This window comes from Aethalodelphis obliquidens, unplaced genomic scaffold, assembly GCF_003676395.1.
Source record: "Aethalodelphis obliquidens isolate GAN/ISIS:26980383/991018 unplaced genomic scaffold, ASM367639v1 scaffold53, whole genome shotgun sequence".
NCBI classification, from domain to species: Eukaryota; Metazoa; Chordata; class Mammalia; order Artiodactyla; family Delphinidae; genus Aethalodelphis; species Aethalodelphis obliquidens.
The window spans coordinates 5565890-5576246 of record NW_020837997.1 but is presented as its reverse complement, the minus strand read 5'-3'; the positions used below and the strand labels follow the sequence as shown (position 1 = coordinate 5576246).

Below are 10357 nucleotides of genomic sequence, written 5' to 3'. Positions count from 1 at the left end.
CACTTAGCAAAACCCTCTTTCCTTGCTTCAAAGAGGAAGGAGTGGAAACTCTTTGTTATTTAAAGAGACATAGAACAAAGGGGAATATTCATTCATTCAACCATTCAACAAATATTTTAAAGGAGCTTATTTTATTTATTCATTCATTCACTTATTTATTCACTCATTCAAAATATATTTATTGAACATCTTGTGCTACGAACAGTTGCAGGTGCTGCAACTGCAGCTATGAATGAAACAAAGCCCCTGCCTTCTGAATTTCATGTTCCAGTGGGGGAATACTAACAATAAACAGATATATAATATAATATCAAGTCGTGATAAACACAACTATGAAAAGATCAACAAAGAAAATCAGGGTAAGGGGTTAGAAAGTGACGAGGGCTGTTTTTCAGGTAGGGTACAGAAATGATCTCTCTGAGTGAGTGATATTGTTACTGAAAGTGGGGTTCCGGCTGCTCAGTGCTCAAAAGGCAATAAAGGGGCAAGGTTGGTGGCAAGGAAAGTTTGCTTTATTTTGGATGCCAGCAACTGAGGGGGGTGGAGGAGGGTGGACTCCTGTCCAAAGGCCACCTCACCCCCCCACTGACAATCAGTGGGCAAGAGCTTTTATAGACGGAGGGAGGGGGCTACTTGCAGAAACAGCACAGTCAGCTCTGACAGTCATCTTGAAATTGGTCATGCAGTGATCTGGTGATCTGACCAGCGTCATCTTGATTGTTTTTTTGTGTGTGTTGGGGGGCCATGCCGAACAGCTTGCGGGATCTTAGTTTCCTGACCAGGGATTGAACCGAGGCCCTCGGCAGTGAGAGAGTGGAGTCCTAACCACTGGACCGCAAGTGGATGGATTTCCCCCATCTTGATGGTTTTAAGCACAATCTTCAGTTCCAGGGGTCGGTTTGTTCCCATTTCCTTGAGACCAGTTCTCGGAATTGTGGCAGCTTATATCATGGCTACAGCTGTTCATCATGTAGTTAACTCCTCCTACCTGGTAGGGGTTTCAGTATCTACAAGATAGCTCACAGGATATGGCCTGGAATAGTATCTATAGCCCTTGGGAAGGAACTAAAGGTCCTTGACTTTGCTTACTGACTAAACTATTAATGTTGTGTCCTGTTTCACTGTTTTCCTTTGCTTCTGTATTTTCTCACTTCTCTGATTAAACTTATTCTTTGGCTAAAGTTTTTTTCCACAGACAAAAGGCAGGCAGAGGACATGGGGGGAAGGACCATAGGATCCTGCTCCCTTTCAGTATTTCATCAGAGACCTGAACAAAGTGATGGAGTGAGGCTGGGGGCTCTCTGAGGCAAGGGAATTTCAGGCAGAGGGAAGAGCAGGTGTGAAGTCCCCAAGGCCTAGTTTTGTGACTGAAAGTTCAGTGCAGAGAGAAAAGGGGGAAACATATTTATTGAACACCTACCATTTCCCAGAGACTTTATTAGGTGATCTCACCACACATTAAATCATTGAGGCAGAGACTGCTGTTTACCAAAATGACTGAGTGTTTACCAAAATCCATCCCCTTTTTGTCTCAGGGGTGCAGCTAGAAGACATTCTCCAGCCTTCCTTGCAGTGGGTGCAACGAATCCAAGTGGGAATTAAATGAAATACCATGTTGGATACTCCTTCTGGACTGGCTGACCGTTGTCCTCCCAGTCTCCTGATTAGCTCAGCACATCACATTGCCTTCTAAAATGTCTCTCTTCAGGCATCATTTTTGCGGGCAGAACTGGAAAACCAATTGGGATTGTTCAGAAGGTGCCCAGACTTTGGCTCTCGGGCCAATTTCATCTTCCTTTTCTTTTTTGAAATTCTTAAATCAATATTTTAATAAGTCCACATAGAAATTCACTCTAAGTGCCTTGATTAAATGCTGCATACATAGGACATTTAGACACGGAAGCAATGTCTTGACCATGCAGAAGAGATAAAGTGGTTACTCCATCTCAATGTACAATGGCCCAACATTATTATTATTTTTTTAATTTGTATTGGAGTAGAGTCAGTTTACTATGTTGTGTTAGGTTCAGGTGTACAGCAAAGTGAATCAGTTATACATATACATATATCCACTCTTTTTTTTTAGATTCTTTTCCCATACAGGCCTTTACAGAGTATTGAGTAGAGCTCCCTGTGCTATACAGGAGGTCGTTATTAGTTATCTCTCTTTTGTATAGTATGGCCCAACATTATTTTATCCCATGCATATAACTGCTCATGTCATTGAAAGACTATAGAAGCAAATACATGGGAAGCAACTTTCTTTTCTTCTTTTAATTCAGTCTGGCTGTATTTGAATTTCACAGGTTTTGGGCTTCTTCTCTGGGCCAGTAGATTGTTACAATTATGCTTCATTACAAACTACCCCAATGCTCAGTGGCTTAAAGCAATAGTCCTATATCCCCATGCACCTGTGAGTCTTCCAGGTTGGCAAAACTGGGCAGGGGCTCAGCTGGTTGACTCGGCTCCATGCGTCTTTCATCCTTGTCCTGGGATAGCTGTGCTCATGGTGATAGCAGAGGTGCAAGAGGGCAGGTGGAAACATGGGAGGTCTCTTAAGGCCCAGGCTTGGAACCGGCTTATTGCCATTCCTGCCCATGTGCTGTCGACCACAGCAAGTCCAAAGGCAAGCATTGAGGAAATACGTGTCACCCACAATGAGGATGTGCCAAACATAGGGATACAGGAAGGAGTGAATAGTTGGGGCCAGTCTATCTATGGTCACCAACTCTTGCAAAAGACACAAGAGTTTAGGTTGACTCAGGATGGTCTCATCCACATAAAGGAAAAACCAGAAAGTTTGGACATTTTCAAAGGACTTTTAAGGAAACCAGGATGGCTATTTATATTCATCATGAAGTGACTCATACAAGTCATGTGATTTAAAAATAGGAAAATTCAATGCTAATTGCATAGACTAACAATAATAACATCTTACACTGCATTGCATTTTAGAGTGCACAATGCATTTTAATATCTGATGCCTCATTTTATACTCAAAACAGCCCTCCTCAAGTATTATTATCCTAATTTTGAACATGGTGTGATGGAGGCTTAAGTGACTTGCCCAAGGTCACACAGCTTGCCAGTGGGAGAGACTAGAATTAATAAAATCACTTGATATGTAGCAGACGCTAAGGGATTTACATACACCAGAGGTCAGCAAACTATAGCCCAGGGGCCAAATAAGCCTGTAATGGTTTTTTTCCTTTGCCCATTTTTATTGTTTTTTAACATCTTTATTGGAGTATAACTGCTTTACAATGGTGTGTTAGTTTCTGCTTTATAACAAAGTGAATCAGTTATACACATGCATATATCCCCATATCTCTTCCCTCTGGAGTCACCCTCCCTCTCACCCTCCCTATGCCACCCCTCTAGGTGGTCACAAAGTACGGAGCTGATCTCCCTGTGCTATGCGGCTGCTTCCCACTAGCTATCGGTTTTACATTTGGTAGTGTATATATGTCCATGCTACTCTCTCACTTTGTCCCAGCTTACCCTTCCCCCTCCCCATATCCACAAGTCCATTCTCTAGTAGGTTTGCGTCTTTATTCCCGTCTTGCTCCTAGGTTCTTCAACCATTTTTTTTTGTTTGTTTTAGATTCCATATATAGGTATTAGCATACGGTATTTGTTTTTCTCTTTCTGACTTACTTCACTCTGTATGACAGAATTTAGGTCTATCCACCTCACTGCAAATAACTCAATTTTGTTTCTTTTTATGGTTGAGTAATATTCCATTGTATATATGTGCCACAACTTCTTTATCCATTCATCTGTTGATGGACACTTAGGTTGCTTCCATGTCCTGGCTATTGTAAATAGAGCTGCAATGAACATTGTGGTACATGACTCTTCTTGAATTATGGTTTTCTCAGGGCATATTGCCAGTAATGGGATTGCTGGGTCGTATGGTAGTGCTATTTTTAGTTTTTTAAAGAACCTCCATACTGTTCTCCATAGTAGCTGTATCAATTTACATACCCACCAACAGTGCAAGAGGGTTCCCTTTTCTCCACACCGTCTCCAGCATTTACTGTGTGTAGATTTTCTGATGATGGCCATTCTGACCTGTGTGAGATGATATCTCATTGTAGTTTTGATTTGCATTTCTCTAATGATTAATGATGTTGAGTATTCTTTCATGTGTTTGTTGGCAATCTGTATATCTTCTTTGGAGAAATGTTTATTTATGTCTTCTGCCCATTTTTGGATTGGGTTGTTTGTTTTTTTTGATATTGAGCTGCATGAGCTGCTTGTAAATTTTGGAGATTAATCCTTTATCAGTTGTTTCCTTTGCAAATATTTTCTCCCATTCTGAGGGTTGACTTTTCATCTTGTTTATGGTTTCCTTTGCTGTACAAAAGCTTTTAAGTTTCATTAGGTCCCATTTGTTTATTTTTGTTTTTATTTCCATTTCTTTAGGAGGTGGGTCAAAAAAGATCTTGCTGTGATTTATGTCATAGAGTGCTCTGCCTATGTTTTCCTCTAAGAGTTTGATAGTGTCTGGCCTTACATTTAGGTCTTTAATCCATTTTGAGTTTATTTTTGTGTATGGTGTTAGGGAGTGTTCTAATTTCATTCTTTTCCATGTAGCTGTCCAGTTTTCCCAGCACCACTTATTGACGAAGTTGTCTTTTCTCCATTGTATATTCTTGTCTCCTTTATCAAAGATAAGGTGACCATATGTGCATGGGTTTATCTCTAGGTTTTCTATCATGTTCCTTTGATCTATATTTCTGTTTTTGTGCCAGTACCATACTGTATTGATTTCCGTAGCTTTGTAGTATAGTCTGAAGTCAGGGAGCCTGATTCCTCCAGCTCCATTTTTCTTTCTCAAGATTGCTTTGGCTATTCAGGGTCTTTTGTGTTTCCATACAAATTGTGAAATTTTTTGTTCTAGTTCTGTGAAAAATGCCATTGGTAGTTTGATAGGGATTGCATTGAATCTGTAGATTGCTTTGGGTAGTATAGTCATTTTCACAATGTTGATTCTTCCAATCCAAGAACATGGTATATCTCTCCATCTATTTGTATCATCTTTGCTTTCTTTCATCAGTGTCTTATAATTTTCTACATACAGGTCTTTTGTTTCCTTAGGTACGTTTATTCCTAGGTATTTTATTCTTTTTGTTGCAATGGTAAATGGGAGTGTTTTCTTAATTTCATTTTCAGATTTTTCATCATTAGTGTATAGGAATGCAAGAGATTTCTGTGCATTATTTTTGAATCTGCTACTTTACCAAATTCATTGATTTGGTCTAGTAGTTTTCTGGTAGCATCTTTAGGATTCTCTATGTTTACTATCATGTCATCCGCAAACAGTGACAGCTTTACTTCTTCTTTTCTGATTTGGATTCCTTTAATTTTTTTTATTCCCTGATTGCTGTGTCTAAAACTTCCAACACTATGTTGAATAATAGTGGTGAGAGTGGGCAACCTTGTCTTGTTCCTGATCTTAGAGGAAATGGTTTCAGTTTTTCACCATTGAGGACGAGGTTGGCTGTGGGTTTGTCATATATGGCCTTTATTATGTTGAGGTAAGTTCCCTCTATGCCTACTTTCTGGAGGGTTTTTATCATACATAGGTGTTGAATTTTGTTGAAAGCTTTCTCTGCACCTATTGAGATGATAATATCCTTTTTCTCCTTCAGTTTGTTAATATGGTGTGTCACACTGATTGATTTGCATATATTGAAGAATCCTTGCATTCCTGGGATAAACCCCACTTGATCATGGTGTATGATCCTTTTAATGTGCTGTTGGATTCTGTTTGCTAGTATTTTGTTGAGGATTTTTGCATCTATGTTCATCAGTGATATTGGACTGTAGTTTTCTTTCTTTGTGACATCTTTGTCTGGTTTTGGTATCAGGGTGATGGTGGCCTCGTAGAATGAGTTTGGGAGTATTCCTCCCTCTGCTATATTTTGGAAGAGTTTGAGAAGGATAGGTGTTAGCTCTTCTCTAAATGTTTGATAGAATTTGCCTGTGAAGCCATCTGGTCCTGGGCTTTTGTTTGTTGGAAGATTTTTAATCACAGTCTCAATTTCAGTGTTTGTGATTGGCCTGTTTATATTTTCTGTTTCTTTCTGCTTCAGCCTCGGAAGGTTGTGCATTTCTAAGAATTTGTCCATATCTTCCAGGTTGTCCATTTTATTGGTATATAGTTGTTTGTAGTAATCTCTCATGATCCTTTGTATTTCTACAGTGTCAGTTGTTACTTCTCCTTTTTCATTTCTAATTCTATTGATTTGAGCCTCCTCCCTTTTTTTCTTGATGAGTCTGGCTAATGGTTTATCAATTTTGTTTATTTTCTCAAAGAACCAGCTTTTAGTTTTATTGATCTTTGCTATCGTTTCCTTCATTTCTTTTTCATTTATTTCTGATCTGATCATTATGATTTCTTTCCTTCTGCTAACTTTGGGGTTTTTTTGTTCTTCTTTCTTTAGTTGCTTTAGGTGTAAGGTTAGGTTGTTTATTTGAGATGTTTCTTGTTTCTTAAGGTGGGATTGTATTGCTATAAACTTCCCTCTTAGAATTGTTTTTGCTGCATCTCATAGGTTTTGGGTCGTCGTGTTTTCATTGTCATTTGTTTCTAGGTATTTTTGATTTCCTCTTTGATTTCTTCAGTGATCTCTTGGTTATTAAGTAGTGTATTGTTTAGCCTCCATGTGTTTGCATTTTTTTTTACAGATTTTTACCCTGTAATTGATATCTAGTCTCATAGCACTGTGGTCAGAAAAGATACCTGATAAGATTTCAATTTTCTGAAATTTACCAAGGCTTGATTTGTGACCCAAGATATGATCTATCCTGGAGAATATTCCATGAACACTTGAGAAGAAAGTGTATTTTGTTGTTTTTGGATGGAATGTCCTATAAATATCAATTAAGTCCATCTTGTTTAATGTATCATTTAAAGCTTGTCTTTCCTTATTTATTTTCATTTTGGATGATCTGTCATTGGTGAAAGTGGGGTGTTAAAGTCCCCTACTATGATTGTGTTACTGTCAATTTCCCCTTTTATGGCTGTTAGTATTTGCCTTATGTATTGAGGTGTTCCTATGTTGGGTGCATAAATATTTACAATTGTTATATGTTCTTCTTGGATCGATCCCTTGATCATTATGTAGTGTTCTTCTTTGTCTCTTGTAATAGTCTTTGTTTTAAAGTCTGTTTTGTCTGATATGAGAATTGCTACTCCAGCTTTCTTTTGATTTCCATTTTCATGGAATATCTTTTTCCATCCCCTCACTTTCCATCTGTATGTGTCCCTAGGTCTGAAGTGGGTCTCTGGTAAACAGCATATATATGGTTCTTGTTTTTGTATCCATTCAGCCAGTTTATGTCTTTTGGTTGGAACATTTAATCCATTTACATTTATGGTAGTTATCAATATTTATATTCCTATTACCATTTTCTTAATTGTTTTGGTTTTGTTATTGTAGGTCTTTTCCTTCTCTTGTATTTCCTGCCTAGAGAAGTTCTTTTAGCATTTGTTGTAAAGCTTGTTTGGTGGTGCTGAATTCTCTTAGCTTTTGCTTGTTTGTAAAGGTTTTAATTTCTCCGTCAAATCTGAATGAGATCCTGGTTGGGTAGAATAATGTTGGTTGTAGGTTTTCCCCTTTCATCACTTTAAATATATCCTGCCACTCGCTTCTAGCTTGCAGAGTTTCTGCTGAAAGATCAGCTGTTAACCTTATGGGGATTCCCTTGTATGTTATTTGTTGTTTTTACCTTGCTGCTTTTAATATTTTTTCTTTGTATTTAATTTTGATAGTTTGATTAATATGTGTTTTGGTGTGTTTCTCCTTGGATTTATCCTTTATGGGACTCTCTGTGCTTCCTGGACTTGATTAACTATTTCCTTTTCCATATTAGGGACGTTTTCAACTATAATCTCTTCAAATATTTTCTCAGTCCCTTTCTTTTTCTCTTCTTCTTCTGGGACTCCTATAATTTGAATGTTGCTGCATTTAATGTTGTCCCAGAGGTCTCTGAGACTGTCCTCAAATCTTTTCATTCTTTTTTCTTTATTCTGCTCTGCAGTAGTTATTTCCACTATTTTATCTTCCAGGTCACTTATCCGTTCTTCTGCCCCTGTTATTCTGTTATTGATTACTTCTAGAAATTTTTCAATTTCATTTATTCTGTTGTTCATCACTGTTTGTTTGCTCTTTAGTTTTTCTAGGTCCTTGTTAAACTTTTCTTGTATTTTCTCCACTCTATTTCCAAGATTTGGATTATCTTTACTGTCATTATTTTGAATTCTTTTTCAGGTAGACTGTCTATTTCCTCTTCATTTTTAGGTCTGGTGGGTTTTTACCTTGCTCCTTCACCTACTGTGTGTTTCTCTGTCTTCTCATTTTGCTTAATTTACTATGTTTGGGGTCTCCCTTTCACAGGCTGCATGTTTGTAGTTCCTGTTGTTTTTGGTGTCTGCCCCCAGTGGCTAAGGTTGGTTCAGTGGGTTGTGTAGGCTTCCTGGTGGAGGGGACTAGTGCCTGTATTCTGGTGGATGAAGCTGGATCTTGTCTTTCTGGTGGGCAGGTCCACATCTGGTGGTGTGTTTTGGGGTGTCTGTGACCTTATTATGATTTTAGGCAGCCTCTCTGCTAATGGGTGGGTCTGTGTTCCTGTCTTGCTAGTTGTTTGGCATAGGCTGTCCAGCACTGTAGCTTGCTGGTGGTTGAGTGGGTCTGGGTCTTGGTGTTGAGATGGAGATCTCTGGGAGATTTTTGCCGTTTGATATTACATGGAGCTGGGGGGTCTCTAGTGGACCAATGTCCTGAACTTGGCTCTCCCACCTCAGAGGCACAGCCCTGACACCTGGCTGGAGCACCAAGAGCCTGTCATCCACACGGCTCAGAATAAAAGGGAGAAAAAAAGAAAGAAAGAAGGTGATAAAGTAAAATAAAATAAGATAAAATAAAGTTATTAAAATAAAAAATAATTATTAAAAAAGTTAAAAAGTAATAAAAAAAAGTAAGAAAGAAAGAAAGAAGAGAGCAACCAAACCAAAAAATAAATCCACCAGTGACAAGAAGTGCTAAAAACTGTACTAAGAAAAACAACAACAGACAGAACCTTAGGACAAGTGGTAAAAGCAAAGCTATACAGACAAAATCACACACAGAAGCATACACATACACACTCATTAAAAGAGAAAAAGGGAAAAATATATATATATCATTGCTCCCAAAGTCCACTTCCTCAATTTGGGATGATTTCGTTGTCTAGTCAGGTATTCCACAGAGGCAGGGTACATCAAGTTGATTGTGGAGATTTAATCCGCTGCTCCTGAGGCTGCTGGGAGAAATTTCCCTTCCTCTTCTTTGTTCACACAGGTCCTGGGGTTCAGCTTTGGATTTGGCTCCACCTTTGTTCGCACAGGTCCTGGGGTTCAGCTTTGGATTTGGCTCCACCTCTGCATGTAGTTCGCCTAAGGGCGTCTGTTCTTCGCTCAGACAGGATGGGGTTTGAGAGACAGCTGATTCAGGGGTTCTGGCTCACTCAGGCCAGGGGGAGGGAGTGGTACAGATTGTGGGGCGAGCCTGTGGTGGCAGAGGCCGGCGTGACAATTGCACCAGCCTGAGGAGTGCCGTGCGTTCTCCAGGGGAAGTTGTCCCTGGATCCCGGGACCCTGGCAGTGGCAGGCTGCACAGGCTCCCCGGAAAGGGGGTGTGGATAGTGACCTGTGCTCGCACACAGTCTTCTTGGTGGCTGCAGCAGCAGCCTTAGCGTCTCATGCCCGTCTCTGGGGTCCGCGCTTTTAGCCGCGGCTCGCGCCCATCTCTGGAGCTCCTTTAAGCGGCGCTCTTAATCCCCTCTCCTCGCGCACCAGGAAACAAAGAGGGAAGAAACAATCTCTTGTCTCTTCGGCAGGTCCAGACTTTTTCCCGGACTCCCTCCCGGCTAGCTGTGGTGCACTAGCCCCTTCAGGCTGTGTTCACGCAGCCAACCCCAGTCCTCTCCCTGGGATCTGACCTCCGAAGCCCGAGCCTCAGCTCCCAGCCCCCGCCCGCCCCGGCGGGTGAGCAGACAAGCCTCTCGGGCTGGTGAGTGCCGGTCCGCACCGATCCTCTGTGCGGGAATCTCTCTGCTTTGCCCTCCGCACCCTGTTGCTGCGTTCTACTCCGTGACTCCGAAGCTTCCCCCCTCCGCCACCCGAAGTCTCCGCCCGCGAAGGGGCTTCCTAGTGTGTGGAAACCTTTCCTCCTTCACAGCTCCCTCCCACTGGTGCAGGTCCCGTCCCTATTCTTTTGTCTCTGTTTTTGATTTTTTCTTTTGCCCTACCCAGGTACGTGGGGAGTTTCTTGCCTTTTGGGAGGTCTGAGGTCTTCTGCCAGCGTTC

General features: G+C 40.6%; 1 non-coding gene across 1 annotated transcript; it reads right to left on the bottom strand.

Annotated features, from left to right (window-relative positions):
- Positions 1-2167: 2167 nt before the first annotated feature.
- LOC113609011 (small nucleolar RNA SNORA20) lies at positions 2168-2255 on the bottom strand. The gene has a single exon (XR_003428474.1). It is a non-coding gene; the product is annotated as a small nucleolar RNA SNORA20 (small nucleolar RNA).
- Positions 2256-10357: the final 8102 nt, after the last annotated feature.